The 15649-nt window shown below is 48.5% G+C and overlaps 1 protein-coding gene across 2 annotated transcripts in view; it reads left to right on the top strand.

The window, feature by feature from the left end:
• Positions 1 to 15649, top strand: part of CSNK1G1 (casein kinase 1 gamma 1) — a 114757-nt gene that overhangs the window by 13950 nt on the left and 85158 nt on the right. For both annotated transcript variants that reach the window (XR_014618783.1, XM_084293778.1), the window contains exon 2: positions 3278 to 3385. The gene's annotated coding sequence lies outside the window, so the exon portion shown is untranslated. The remainder of the gene's footprint in view (positions 1 to 3277; positions 3386 to 15649) is intronic.

Genomic DNA, 15649 nt, shown 5'->3' with positions numbered 1-15649 from the left:
GCTGAGCAGCATCAGCGGTATGCCCTGAACTCACTTTGGAAATCTCATCTCTTGGCTCTGACTGGCACAGATTGCCACGGCCCCACGAGGAGATGAAAGATCTGGCCATGTACATTAAGGTAGCAAATTCAGCTATTCATGAGGTGCCTTCAGGGATGTTAGTTTTGACTCTGAACCTAAAACAAACTGCAAAGTTGGCTTCTCGGCTGCTCCTTGATTTGAGAAGTAATGGGGAAAAATATCTAGTGATACTGAAAGCCTCTGCTGTGTCCTCTTCCTCTCTCACTGACAGCTAGAAGAGGGTTTGGGTGTCCATGGGGCTTGCCCAAATAATATGATGTATCTAGACACGGCTTCACATCCCTGAGTGCTTCCTATCTTTCTGCTTATGGCACTCCAAAATAAGTTTCCTCTTCCTGAGGAGAGTTGCTTGGTGGGAACCAGAGTGTCCTGGCTGAAGGATTCTGCATTATTCCTGTATGGCCACGCAAAGCCAAGGCCTGTTGCTTTCAAGCTGAGATGTACATCCCTGAGCCTGAGGCCTATAGCTGGTGCCATCAAGGAGATGTCACAGGAAGTGCGCCAAGTGTCTGGAGGTACTAATTAAGCACACAAAAGTTTAATTATCTGTCAAAAGCTGGAAGGGGTCTGTCCTGCTGTTTGTGGTTTTGGACAACCTCTTTCATTCTCATTCCTTCTTTCTGTAGCAGCCTCAGTCTTCCCGTAAAGAACAGATGCACTCACCTGTCTTCTGCATAATTTTAGGTTTTGGGCCGTGAGGCTTTCTGAACGTGGAAAGGCTGGAGCTCATTACCATGATAAACTTGTGCTCCAACCGGGTTGGCCACATATTCTTGCTTGTTAACCATTGCTTTTTCTCACTCCAGGAGGTGGCTTAATTTTGTGCCACGCTTAACAGCTGAACGAGGTTGCTGGCTTCTAGTCCAGGTTTCATGTGTGCTGCAGCTGTGAGCTGGATCCTCCCATTACTCTGAGGTCCTCCACACTTTGCTTGAGCAATCTTGCTCCAGACAGGACTTCTGGGTGAGCCCAGCATCGTTGGTGCGTGGCCGGGTTAAGGCTGGAAAATGAGCTCCATCTTTTGAGCTTCAAATGCTGCTAGGAGGCTGGAGTCCATCCGAGGCGGTGCTGTTATGTGAACGCGGGAGGAGCTGTGTTTGCTGTGCTGCAGGTCGAAAGGTCTGTTAGAGAATGTCTTGTGCGAGGTGGGGAGGGGTTTTCATAACTTGGCTTTGCCAGCAGGAAATGGCAGGGATGGACCTGCGCTGGCGATGTTCTGACGTTGTACTTTGACTCTTCTGTAGCGTGCCAGCCTTCCCATTCTTCAAGTAGAATGTGAATAATGCCTAACCCTGGGTTCAAACTCTAGCCTTAGCAGAGCGTGAAATGATTTATTTAGCTTTATTCCTGAAGTAAATCACCGTGATGTGGAGCAGGTTATAAATAGCCTCCTGTCTAGCTTCCTTGTTGGGAGATGCGGGTTCTCAGCAGCTGGTATTTCCGTGGAGATACCGAGGCAGTCTTTGGTCAACGATCCCTGTTGGGAATTGGAGTGCGTTGCTTCTCTTTTCCTTGTAAGTTCAACCAGGGCACGTTCAAGGTGCTGAAAGAGCAAGCTTCACTGGGCTAAAGGTGCTCAGCGTTTACATACGTGGACTGCCTTGTTAATGGGCTGCTCCTACCCTTTGCCCAGCAGTGCTGCCTGGTGTTTTGTCGAGTAACTGGAGTAACTGCAACCCCTCCTCTGCTGGGAGTAGAGGACTCACGATTTTCTGTTTCCTGTAGGGCTTGGATTGGGACGAGTTTGGCTGGTTCTTCCCTGCTGTAGCCTTTGGCCTGGTCAAATCACGTAAAACAGTTCTGCTTGAAGTCTGCCTTACGTGCTTTGCAATAAAATATCGGGGGATGTACTTAACCTCACACCTCTCCGCTCCACTGCAAGGGCTGTGCGCTGGAGCGCTTGGGCTGTGCCGTGTTCTCCTCTCCTGCGTGGCTTCGTGGACAAGCTGGTGCTGGGTAATTGTAGGCGAGGATTAATGACGATGCCTGCTGTGAGCTCAGTGCGACTTCTGAAGTCCTGTGCAACGCCGATGAGCAATCCCCACAGGTCCTCGAGGAGAGGGGTGGTGAACGCCTCTGGAGGAACGTGTGCGTGACTGAGGCTGGACTGACAACAGGTTTATAGGAGTACAGGGCAGAGGGGGACCAAAACCTTGTGTGCTTTGGTCCAAGTAGTGCCTCCTGGCAGTGTGGTGATGACTTTGTGTCTTGTACTTGATGTTGGAAATGGGAGAAATACGTTCCTGGCTGACAGAGTGCAGGCCAAGTGACAGACATCTACTTCTGCCGTGGCCAGGGTAAGGGGACCGGTTCTCCCCATGTGCCTACGTTACAAGCAGGCAGAGGGGACCGTATAGACCCTTAAACTTCTCCTGTAATAGTTATGAAAATAAAATAAGTGCTAGCTTTGCATGCCCCTGGACGTTAGGGAGCCTGGTTGTCTGTAGCCCATTATGGAGCATCACACGTAAGGGAGTCTGACATGGCACTGCAGCATTTCGGGGCCTGTTTTGCGTGGACCGTCAGTTTTTTTTGGAATTGAAGTTGCTTTTAAAATCAGGATTTTGTTTAGAACAGCCCATGCTCTTTCTCCAAAGGAAGTTAAACACCCAAGTTGTGAATGCAGAACAGAGTAACCTGTATTTGCTCATTCAAAGCAGAGCTTTCCAGAAATATTTTAGAACAGTTTCGTTTTGGTTCAATCTTCACCTCCCTGTCACAGGGACTATGTGCAATGGAGGGTGTTTTTAAGGAAAAAGGCACAAACAAACAAAGCCTCTTGTGCTGACCAAACTGCCCGCAGCATCGCAGGAGGTGTAGTCAGCCCAGGGATGCTGCTGCGGGTTTGGGAACCTGTTTCCCAAGGTGGGGAAATGCAGTTTACCAAAAACAAAAGGCAGAATTTCCAGAGACAGAAACTTTGGTGTTTTAAGAAAACCCTGTTGTTTTCTGAACTGAAGTTTGTGTTATTGCACAGAAGGCTGTTAGTTTGCCAAGACATGGGGGTAAGAAGAAATACTAGAATTTGTCTGTAGGAAGTGCTGTTTGGCTCAGTTTCTCCTGTAGCACACATGGAAGTTGCATTAAACTGAAAACTGTAAACCGTGCTTTTATTTCTTAAATAAAGCAAGATTGGAAGTTGCTGGCTCTAGCTGTTGCCTTCAGATTTTCTAAAATGTTGTCTTTTGCCTTCCAGATTGATTACGGATATGACTGGCTAGCTGCTGTGCTGCTCCTATGCCCCAGCACTTCCTGCCCTGTGATTTCAGATAGCAAACACAAGAAGTGAATTGTAACACGTGTGGTGAGTACCATGTGGCTTCATATTCTGGAGGATCTTAGCATGCAGCTCTTACCTCTGTTCCTAAGCAGTATCTAAGTGTTAAGTCTGTGGAGTTATACCAGGAGACCCAAATGCAAGCAGTTCAGTTCCTATGCCTTATTTCCTTTTTAGTATTTTCTTTCAGTTTTGCCAGTATTTTTCTTACCTGAAGTAACTTCTCTGGAAACTTGCATCTCTGATCTACTTCCCCTAGCTTTATTTTTAGAAATGTGCATGTTGAGCTGAAAAGTAGGTAGCTGCAACGCTGCCTGTCAACGATGAATATCTTCAACAAGGAAATGGGGCAGGATAGTCAGGGAGAGTCCAAAGTCTTTTGTGAGGAGCTGAAGCTTCTAGACAAGTGTTTTAACTCTGTTACCAGGAGGAGAATTGATGTGCTTAGTAAATGAGCATTTGTTCTGGCATGACGTGTAAAATATGGGCTGGGTTGCCTATTCTGCTCGTTTCATCTGTTAATTTTAACAGAAAAGTTGAAAGATGCTGAGGGTTTTCTTCTCCAGAACAGAGAAAGCAAAGGAAATAACGTTCATGGGTGGGTGTTTGACGTCATTGTGGATAGATACCTTGATTTCACAAAGCAGGTGGTAGTGATGAAAGTAAAAAAGCGAGTGTTTGGGTTTGATAAGAGAAGACCTTGAGAGAGCAATGTGCCTCTGCTTAGCATGCATTTTTGGGGTGTTCGTAATGAGTACTGCAGGAGTGAAAGTGGCACTCCAGTTTCCTTTCTGGGCTTCTGAAAAAAGGCAGCAAACTACTTCTCTGTTGTTGTTTGAACATAAGCAAGTGCAGACTCAGTAACACTGATAAAATGCTTTGGGCCTTCAGTTTCAGACCTTAATGGTCTCATCCTTTTGGGGTGCTGTTTCTGCTTTTGATCAAAATGGGTCCACAAAACAACTTCTTTCTAAATTGTAACTTTAATTTTAAACTCTGTGTAGTTACACTTTGTGTAGACACTCTAATAAACTTTTGACTTTTGGTAATTTCACTGGGGGCGGGGGGAACAACTGAGCAGCTGATAGTTTGATGCTTTCAGTAGCTTCATGCCTGGGGGAGAAATCGGTTTTCAATTTTGCTTTGTACGGTATGTCCAATTATTATGCAGTTTCATCCCCTGAAACTGATTTATCTCTTTTTGGTGCCAGTAGTAGGAGTGCCATTAATTGTCTGAAAAGTCTTTAGTTTGAGCAATTCAGGCTGGTGCAGTACGGTGCTTTTCATATCTTCGTATGAACGCAGCAGAGACTGTAGGCATCTGACTCTGCTTCGTTTTTGCATTGTTTTGTCTTAAAGATAAGCAAGCCCCTGGAGTCTGAAGCAGCCCTCTTTGTTGATGTGATGTTGCGGAGGGTTTCTTTCATGACAGAAGTCGCTGGCTTGTTTTTGTTCTTCCCTGCCTGCAAGTCTGGGATCTTGAGAACTTTTTTATCAGATGAAACTGTTTCCATGGGGTTTGGGATCACAGTGTGCTGTTCAGCTTGAGAGAAGCTTCTGCCCAGCTCGCAATGTTTAACTTTCCTCCCTCGCTTACTTTCTGTTCAGCCACTGACACAAAGATGTAGATTTTTAGCACAGACTGCCAGGCAATGTGAACATGAGATCAGCTGCTGAGGAGACCCAAGTGCATGTTGTTTTCTGATTGTTGATAATGCATTTCTGAAGCTCTTTATCGGTTCCAAGACACTGAAAAGTGCTGCTGTCTCAGCCACAGATCTTGCTCCCGAGCTGCCTACGCTTGTATCCTGTTCCTGCCTCCTGTCTTATCTTTCTGTGTATTTTAACACTTAAACCAGCTCTGGTTTTCCTATTTCATGACTTTCATTCCCCCGTGCTCCTCTGTAAGCCAGCACCTTACCCATTCAGGGAGCCTCCATCTGCACGCTCCCTCTGCCGGGATCCCCAGGCAGAGGCACACCAGCATGACTCTTCCCAGCTCCAGTGAAACCTGTGCCAGGCCCTTCTGCTGGTGTGTCTATGCTGTGAAAACAAGCTTTGGCTGTACAGGAGAGGGGCTAGCTCCCCAGCCTGCCCTGTTTCCCTCCAGTGTGCTTGGCGAACCTGCGTGGCTTTAGGAGAAGATTTTATCCTGGGTGACACAGGTGAAGAGGAGCAACGGCAGCTGATTAAATGGTGAAATTCCTGGATTGAGCAGTTGCTTGTGTGGCTCATCTCCACTGTGCTCAGTAAGTGGAGCTTTGGAGTGGCTTTCCGCCTCATAGTAGACACAGTACGTGCAGGTATGTGGTACACCTGGACCAGGGGTGGCTTGTGCCGGACAGTACTGTGCCATCGCATCAATTGGGGTGGGTTGCAGATGGGCTTCTCCATGAAATACCAATGCAAGCCCGCTGGACCCAAAGCCTGAGCCTCGATGCCCAAAAAGAGGGACAGCGGTGAAACCCATAGGTGCCTCTGCTGCTCTGGGGCTGCGCACTGAGAGTCATCCTGATGATGTGTGGTAGCTAAAATATCCTTCTGCACGCGAAGCTTTCTAGTTGTATTAGTCATCCATCAGGCTTCTGGATTATTTAAGTGCTGAAGCTCTCCTCAAAGAACAGCAATATCTATTTGTAGAAAGGTACATAATGTGAAGTGCAATTCCAGTATATTCGAGTTAACGCTGCTTGAGATGTTCTTGGGAATGCTGCCTCCCCTCTTGTGGGACTTCGTGATCTGCAGAGCCTGTATCAAAGATCTGTAAGCTTATAAGGTGTCTTGGGGACTCAAATGGTGATGCCATTAGGGTTCCTTTTCAGCTATGAACTCTTTCTGCAGTCACACCTCCAGCTGGGCACGGTGTGGCTTCACCTGTTGGGTGTTGGTTGTAAAGCACTGATATACCCAGAAGGACAAGGGGACAGGGACCAAAAAGGGGCTCAGCAGCTACAGAAAAATATTCTTCCACTAAGTTGGGGGGCCTAACTCAAACTGTTAAGGGCCAAAACCACCCTGTTTAACTCTTCAGCTTGCTCAGACTTGATCTGAGCCTGAAAATGCCTGGAGCTGAACTGGTCCACCCCGAGCTGTAACTCAGCTCTAGCAGGCTGCTTAAGGAAGATCTCTAGGACAGCTGCTAGCCAGAAGGTTAATTACAGTACAGCACGATTATATTTCCATACACTTAGCAAAAACTGGAGTCTTTGTTGCTTTTGTAATGCATACAGGTTAACTTCACGATATTCTAACCCCAAAATTAAACACGCAGTTTCGTGTAATGTTTGAGATTCGTAGGCTGGCAAAACGCTTGTTCTTCCTTATGCGGTCTGGCTTTTATGTAACTCATTATTTCTGCTCAAATGTTGCAGATAGTCTGTTTCCTCTAGCAACAGGCACCAGATGTTTAGCTGAACAAGACTTAATTCTTTAAAATTGACCTGTAAGAAATGTGTGAAGGCGAAGCCGGGGGTGGAACAATTGTATGTCAGCATGATTTCCATTTTCTTGCTAAGAACCCAGTGCAAGCCTTGCAGTTTCATTTAGCAACGATGGATCCTTATTTTTTGTGGAATGCTACGAGGCCTTTTCCATGGTTTTTAATGTTTCCATAAACGTGTTGTTTTAAGGTGGGCCGGGAGAAGGGAAGTCGAGCTGTCTAATAAGGGTTAACATGGCTTGGGCAATTAGCGCTGTATGGGCTGGGTCTGTCTGGTGGATCTGCAGCCGTGCAGATCCTGCTATGAATCCTGGTTGTCAGCAAGGTGTCTTACATACCTGTAGGTCACCTCTGGTCAGCCCTGGGCCTTTGCTGGGCTGACTGTTTCACAGTTCCTTGGGAAGCTGACTCCTCAGTTTCAGTGGTGGGTGGAAAGAGCCCTCCAGTGCATTAAGGGGGATAAATACAGGACAAGGGGTAACAATTTGAAACTTTTTTTTTAAATAGGTTTAGATTTAGACATTTAGGAACTCTATTTATCTGCACTTGAGAGGTGCACGTGGGGTGGAGAAGTACAGCTCTGCAAATGGTTTCAGTTTTCAGTATCTGCTGGTTTAGGTTAGAGATGCTTCTGCTGGAAATGATGATTGTCTAGTACCAGAAATGCTTCAGGACATGGTGCACATGCTCCAGCCTTCTCATTTAGGGATTCCAGCATGTGTTAGCCTTTGTTTTGGTGCTCTTTCAGAAATTGTAGATGCCTCCCACAAAGTTTTGACACAGCTTAAGGGGGAGGTGACTTGAATATCCTTCTCTTCTAGTGAGGTGTGAGGCTGGTACTCACAGTAATGCTTCAAACTCCTATCCCTTGTGCTGCTTGCATCAGGCTCGTGCTTTCAGTGATTTTCAGAACCAGTGCATGATGATACTTACAGTAAGGCCTTGCTAAAATGAGCTTGTGAGCAACGTGCTCGCTGGCTACTTGCTGGATTTTACTGCTGTCACCTGATGTTGTCACCCTTGCACAACGAGCTCCTCCTTTAAGTGTATTCTAGATATCAAAAATGAGATGGTACTGAATTATTTTGCTTACTACCTGAAGTTGATAACTGAAACATTACATTGAATTGAAACATCACCTAAATAATTGAAGTTCAGCGTCTCCTGTCCTAGCTTTCCCCAGTGGGAAGGGGGAGGGAGGCTGTGCCACCTCCTAGCGTTTCAGAAACGTGTGAGGGTGGGAGATGTGGCTGTGGTTCTAGCGAAAGCTGTTGCTGCTGCAGTTAACACAAAGGGAAGCCTTTATGTTCTTGGCATGCTGCTATTATGCAGCATACAAAAAGCGCTTCCCCTGTTTGGTAATTTTCAGTAGCTAAACTCCTCAAACATGCGTCTGTTTTGAGTTGTTAGAGGAATCATAATGTCCAATTGTCTGCAAGCTTCTTAACTGTTCATTTAACAGAGCAGCGCTGTGACAGCTTGCTGTTGCTGAGGAGGGTGATAGCATCCACCTGTAGCTTTCCTCTGGCTGTCTCCGAGGCTTTTTTAACCTCTCAGGAGGGACCCAGCTCAGGAGCCTGATGGAAAGCCGTCCAGTTCTGGTAGGTGAATTGGCTTGCCGAGAGGTCAAATGAGTGCTAGAGCCTGGAGAGACTGGGAAGGGTTTGCTGGATGGAGAAGCAGGAGCGTGCCTTTGAGGTTAAGTAGATGTTAAATGGGTTAAGCAGTCCTTAAAACACTTCTGGTGTGTAAGGACCACAAAAGTGCCCAAGGCCAGGCTGGATGAGGCTTCGGGCAGCCTGGGCTGCTGCAAAGCATCCCTGCACATGGCAGGGGGCTGGAGCTAGATGGGCTTTGAGTCCCTTCCAACCCAAACCATTCTGTGATCATGCTGGGGACTCCCTGCCCCTTCTAACCAGCTCCTCTGTCTCCTGCAACCCCCAGGAGGCAGCTGAAGCCTGGCTTTGGCTTGTGTTGTCCTCCCTCATGGGACATGGGCAGGTCGAAGGCTAGCACCAGGCAAGGCGAGGATGCAGTGAATGGGAGCAGGGAGGTGGCAGCAGCTTGGGAACGTTTGTGCTTGGTGCCTCCCGTTGCCTGGGGAGCTGCAGGTCAGTCCCAAGCTGTGACCCCAACCTGAGGCTCCTGGCTCTGGGAGGCCTCTTGGGGCTGGAGTTTCCTTGTCTATGCTTCATTTGAGTTTTCACGCCTTGGTCTGCCTGCTAAACTATGAAGGTTGTTGCAGCCTAGGCTAATCATGGTCTGCTACATCCCTGGGGATGGGGTGGAGGAGTCTGAACTGTGGTGTGGGGGCAGCATTTCAGACTCGCTGGGTGCTTTAGGAGTTTTATGGAGCCACTTGGGGATTCACCTGAAGTTGGCCACTAAGAATAACATGAAAAGCAGATAGAAAATGTTACAGGGATAAACGGATGGCTGGCTGAGAGAGGTTTGCATGCAGCTTTCTTCCCTCAGGTTGTGAGAAATCTGGAGGTAAAAGCTTAATTGTGTTTCACTTTGAAGGCTTTGGAAGTTTTTTCTCATCACCTTGAACCTTCTCTCTGTGCTTCAGCACTTGCAGCTTATGGAATATTAAACATGTCACCATGTATCCGAGCTGCTGTAAGAACAGAACCAAAATCCAGAAACAGAGTACATATGGAGCTTTGACTCGCACCCAAACTCCGTCATTACGCTGTCATAAATAGATCCGGGAAGGCTGTTTTCAAGCGGTGCATGGATGCTTAGCCTCACTGGTTTTGCTCAGACGGAGGGGGGAGGGACATCAGGAAAACTAAAGCTAATTAATTGATATAATATGTATATGGTCACCAGGTGGATCAGGTATAAGCTGCTTTCTTACACAAATACTCAAATTGGAAAAACTGTTGTACAGTAACTGACGTTTTGTAAAAACAAAAACCCACCACTGACATGCACCTATTGTAATCCAACAATAGTTCCTGGATTAAGCAATTGCTAAAGGCAAATACACAGTTGCTGTTGTCTGCTTTTCCTCTAGCAGCAGCAGAAGTTTGCAGTCTTGTAGCTCATCACTGTAACAAGGGTAGGTAATGAAGCTTCTGTAGCTCACGTGCCAAGGCTGTGGCAGTTGCTTGACGTCTGTCTGGGCTCTGTAGATGTGATCAAGCAAGGATTCACTCCAGACCACGTTGGAATGCATTTAGGTAGGCTTTCCTCTCTCCCACGCACAGTTTCACCTTGTACCGAGGCTCGTTCTGCAGAGGTATGACTGTCAGACCACCGTGGTTGAGAGTTTGTTTTCTGTTTTAATGTCGAAGTCCAGTTTTTAGCATTTCCTTTAAAGGAAATGTCAGATTGCCCTCAGCGCCCATCCCTCCTCAACTTCTTTGTCCAGCTGAAAGGGAATCAAATCTGTATGATGTCTGTGGGAGAACAGTATCCTCCAGTTCTTGTTCTATCTCTTCTTGTTCTGATGTATCAATGGAAATGTCACTTAGCAAAAGAAAGGGCTTCTCTGATGTGGACGTCTAAGCTGGCCACACCAGCTTTGAGGTCTCAAAACACAAAAGGTGACTTTTGACAATTTTGACGGGTGATGTACAGGCGAATATTGGGCACTTTCTATAGATGCTATCAAGAGATGCTGCCCTGCTCCTTTATTTTGCCTTGAGGAAGAGCTGCTTTCTAGCCATCACGGAGTTGGGAGTCAGCTCCGCGTCCCCAGCAAAGGCTCAGTGGGTTTGGGCTGGCGTGTAGGCAAGAACAGTTTGTGCAGCACAGGAAGCTCTGAGGGAGAGAGGCGCTCCATTTTGGGTGGAAAAGGAGTCCTTTTTCCATCAAAAGAGACAGAAGAGGGCATAGAACACCACCTCCTTTGAGCAGCCGAAAGACACTACTAATTTCGATGTTTCACCTGAGACAAGCGATAGACCCCAATGCTTCCTAGTCTCTGAGAACAGCACCTTTCCCAGAGCAATTCCTCCTGAGACATCCCTTTGCTCTTCTACTTCCTTGCTTTTGCCCTTGGTGGTGGTATCCTGAGGAAATCTCTGGGTTTTAGCTACCCTTAGGCTGCCCTTGCAGGAGGCCAGCAGCGCCTTCCAAGGATGCTGCAGGTTGCCAGGCCCGGTTCCCCAGCTAGCAGGCATTCTCTGCTGCCAGGCTTTTAGGAGACTTTTGCTGTCAGCCTTTTTCCCAGTCAGGCCAGGTCACCTTTGGTGCTGCTCCCATCCCCAACACTTTCCCATTCCCTTGATGACTTCTCATCCCCAAGTCTCACTTGGGGACCCGCCTCCCGCAGCCATTCCCCGTCAACAGCCGACATCCCCAAACCACTTTGTGGTGCGGACAGCAGGAGAGGGCTGCGTTCAGCCTCCCGCTGACCTATGCAGGAAGAAGTGCAGGCAGAGGCTTTGTAGGGTGGAAAAGTCATAATTTAATAGGGGAGTAATTGTGGCTGCCACCCCCAGCCAACCCCCAGCTGAGGTCATTTCAGATCCGGCGCCGGGCCCGGCGGCCTACATGGTCGCCGGACCCCGGCTCCTCTTCTTGGACCCGATGCAGCCAGGAGATATCGTCGAGGTCGTCGTACCATATGTCCTCATTGAGTCTGTGCCCGGAGCGCCTTCGGACCATCCCCCGTTCTTCGAAGGGGCTGCGCTCCCTGCGCCGGGGCGAGGCACTGCGGGAGCGGTAGTTGGGGCTCCTCTGCCGCCGCTGCTGCTGCTGCCGCTGCTGCTGCCGCCCCATCCCCGCGTTGCGCTCCAGTCTTCGGCGGGGACGGGGGGGTGAGGCGTCGCGTCGGGGGGGTGAGGCGTCGCGTTGGGCGGGTGCCTCCAAGCGTTCGATGGCCAGAATCCGCCCACGGCACATTGGGCAGGTGAACCTCTGAGTGGCCCAGGGCTGGATGCACTGCAGGCAGAAGCGGTGCCCGCAGGGGTCCACCCGAGCCGCGTTGGACAGCTGGCCCAGACAAATGGGGCATGTCTCGTCCCCAGCGGCCTCCTCCTCTGGCTGCTCCCGCTGTTGCTGGTTCATTGTCCTTGCAGCAGCCCCGGCGTCGAGATGGTCTTCTGTGGAAAGCTGCCCTGGTGCAGGGTGGTTGTCAGCAGACTCCGGTCTTCGCCTGCGGGTTGTCGGCAGGATCTCGACGCTTCACGTCTCCCTGGCTGGACCTCAGCACCTTGCTTGCCACCAGCAGGACCACTAGAGAGAGAAGCAGGAAGAAAACATTCTAGCAGCAAATCCACATTAGCTTTCTAGGTTCAGCCAAGTTGTCTATAGTACTAGAGCAGTAAATGTTCTTCGTATGGACTACAACCAATGCTATTATAACGGCAGCTCTGCTTCTGAGAGGTTATACTTCGAAGGCAAGACTATGCTTAGGATAGGTGAGGACCATGTAGGTATAGATATTTGATAACATTACCGAAGGACCTTGATGGCTCGCGTGCAAGAAGAATGGCTTTGAGTGTGCTTTGCACAACACCGCCGCCTCCTGTCTTCCAGCAGTGGGACCTCAATCAATTCAGCGCCACAAGCTGGACTGGCCGCAGGCACGCCGCTCAGGGCTTTTATAGCCAGCCACCTTTTGTGAGGTCGTAGGGTGACGGTGACTCTGTGCTTACATCACAAGGGTCTCAGGGTGCCCCTGATGGCAGCACTGACAGACGTCACCTGACGGTTGTGGGACAACGCTGACGTGAGATGGCGGCTCCACGCTGACAGGAGCCATGTCTGCCAGGCTGGGGTCCAGGCCCAGCCTGCGGCCTGGGATCCGGGGATGTCCTTGACGTGCAGCTGGACACCCGAGCATTGGAGACGTCCTGAAGAGACCATGGAAACAACGAGTATTAAACCCAAAATATGAAACAATAACCTGAAGGGATGTCTGGAATTGCTCAAGTGTTGTATCGGCTTTGCGTCGTGAGAAGGCTCAGCTCTAGCCCCAAAATGCAGGCTGCGCTCTGTCACCCTTAGTGTGAAAAAGTTTTGTCTGGTATTTAAGTGGAACCTCCTGTGTTCCAGCTTGCACCCATTGCCCCGTGTCCTATCGTTAGATGTCACCGAGAAGAGCCTGGCTCCATCCTCCTGACACTCACCCTTTACGTATTGACAAACGTCAATAAGGTCACCCGTCAGTCTCCTCCAAGCTAGAGAGACCCGGCTCCCTCAGCCTTTCCTCATCAGGGAGATGCTCCACTCCCTTAGTCATCCTCATGGCTCTGCGCTCGAGTCTCTCAATCAACTTTAAATGTAGATGGGAGTGAAAGTGCAGAAAAAGGGGCTTTCAGTAATCTTTTTGGTTTAGTATTTGTAGCCGCATGAGAAGCTGGAACGGCTGTAGGTTGTTGCAGGGCTGATGTTTGGGACTTCACAAGGTCAGGCACGGTTCATAGTGAGAAATATTTTCCCTAGATGTTCCCTAGATGTTTCCCTAGATGCTCCCTTTTCCCCCATGTTCTCCTTGGGCTTCAGGAACCACCAGTGGCTTCCTCTGCTCGTCGCTCCTTGCGTGTTGTTTATTTCTTTGGTCATTGGCTTTGGTTTCTCCCCAGTGGTACTCCAGGGGAAGTCAGGAGATGTCTTCTAATCTCTTTACACCGAACTCATGCCTTGATGTTGTTACAGGGACTTATTTGGGTTCTTGAGAAATCTTTAGGCTTCTCCCTGCAATGTTGCCAACTCTGACTCCATTACAGGATGGGAAATGCAGTCGTGTGGAGCTCTTCTTACTACACTTAAAACTTCGTTGCGTTTTTGTGGTGTTCTGTTTTGGAGACCAAAGGATAGTGCAGGCCTTCTTAGCATAAGATTGCACTGGATGCCTGTTTTCAATTGTACCGTCAAAATGCTTCATCAGCTTCCTTTTTCCCTTTCCTGCTCACTCATCCCGTAGCAATCCTGTTCTTAAGGAATGGCTCTGGAGTTGGCTGCTCAAAAATACCATTGAAATTCATCTTAAATTTCATTGTTTGTTGTACTCCACAAACTTTGGGGCAATAGACTTTCATCAAGCTTTCACCGTGGGACTTCCCGGAAGAACGGGGCAGGCGTCAATACAGGCTGGGAGCATCCCTCAGGAGCTTCTCTGGGGACAGACAGTCACTTCTGTCCTGTAGCTCTTTTGCATGCTGTTGGGACTCCTCTCCTGTGTGTTCCTTTGTGTTCTGCTGTGTTATGGGGCTCGTGCTTTGTTATTTCTTCGGTGAGGGAACGTGAGTGGATCTCTCCTCTGGCTTTGTCAGAACAGCTGCAGAAGTGGAAGGTCTTTGAAAACTGTCAGATGGGATTGAAACGCATGAATGGGTTCAGAAGCTTGCAAAACGGGAATACTGACACATCTGAGGCCAACACAAATCTAAGTGCTTTAGGAATGGAGCAAAGTGCTTCCTTTTTTTAACAGCAAGACTTGGCTTTACTCATGTTCACACTGGCTGGCCTTTACAGGTACGTGCCTTGCCTTCTGAATAAATTGCCGGACCATAAGTGGGTGGACGATTTTTTATTTTGCCATGATGTTTGCAATTGCTTGACATCTGTCTGGGCTCTGTAGATGTGATCAAGCAAGGATTCACTCCAGACCACGTTGGAATGCATTTAGGTAGGCTTTCCTCTCTCCCACGCACAGTTTCACCTTGTCCCAAGGCTCGTTCGCCAAGGTATGACTGTCAGACCACCGTGGTTGAGAGTTTGTTTTCTGTTTTAATGTCGAAGTCCAGTTTTTAGCATTTCCTTTAAAGGAAATGTCAGATTGCCCTCAGCGCCCATCCCTCCTCAACTTCTTTGTCCAGCTGAAAGGGAATCAAATCTGTATGATGTCTGTGGGAGAACAGTATCCTCCAGTTCTTGTTCTATCTCTTCTTGTTCTGATGTATCAATGGAAATGTCACTTAGCAAAAGAAAGGGCTTCTCTGATGTGGACGTCTAAGCTGGCCACACCAGCTTTGAGGTCTCAAAACACAAAAGGTGACTTGACAATTTTGACGGGTGATGTACAGGCGAATATTGGGCACTTTCTATAGATGCTATCAAGAGATGCTGCCCTGCTCCTTTATTTTGCCTTGAGGAAGAGCTGCTTTCTAGGCTGAAGAATTGGACTCAAACCCTCGAGAAGGCTGAAAAAACTATTGTTTGCATGGAAGGAACAGGCAGAGTAATGAAGTCACTTAATCTTGAAAACTACAGTTTAAAGGTAGTGCCCAAACGTGATCTGCAGTTCTGGGAGGCAGGGTTTCAGAGGGTCAGCCATTTCTTAGTTTACCTGAAGATTTGTTTATGGGGAAGGGTTTGGATGGGACTTCAGTGCCTTTCAGAGGACAGAAAGACGTTTGGTAGCACAAGTGGTATGACTTCTCTGTGGTTAGGAGGTAAGCTTGCTTGGGACAAAATATCACTTCTGACTGATTGGAGGGTTTTGAAAGTCTCCAGAGAAGGAGACTCCACACCACCCTGGGCAGCCGATGACCACGAATCGCCACTAGGCAACATTCTGTGATTAAAGGCAAGCATGGAGAGAGGTCTCAGGCTAATTAAGAAAAGCCGTCTCGGGAGAGACCAAACCCAGGAGTGGGCCCCAGTGAATCAAGGACAAGGTGTCACTTCAGAGACGTGAGCCTCCCATCACGGAGTTGGGAGTCAGCCCCGCGTCCCCAGCAAAGGCTCAGTGGGTTTGGGCTGGCGTGTAGGCAAGAACAGTTTGTGCAGCACAGGAAGCTCTGAGGGAGAGAGGCGCTCCATTTTGGGTGGAAAAGGAGTCCTTTTTCCATCAAAAGAGACAGAAGAGGGCATAGAACACCACCTCCTTTGAGCAGCCGAAAGACACTACTAATTTCGATGTTTCACCTGAGACAAGCGATAGACCCCAA

Source organism: Netta rufina (assembly GCF_964035555.1).
Source record: "Netta rufina genome assembly, chromosome: 11".
Taxonomy (NCBI): Eukaryota; Metazoa; Chordata; class Aves; order Anseriformes; family Anatidae; genus Netta; species Netta rufina.
The sequence above is the reverse complement of the archived record's forward strand: the minus strand, read 5'-3'. Positions and strand labels throughout refer to the sequence as shown.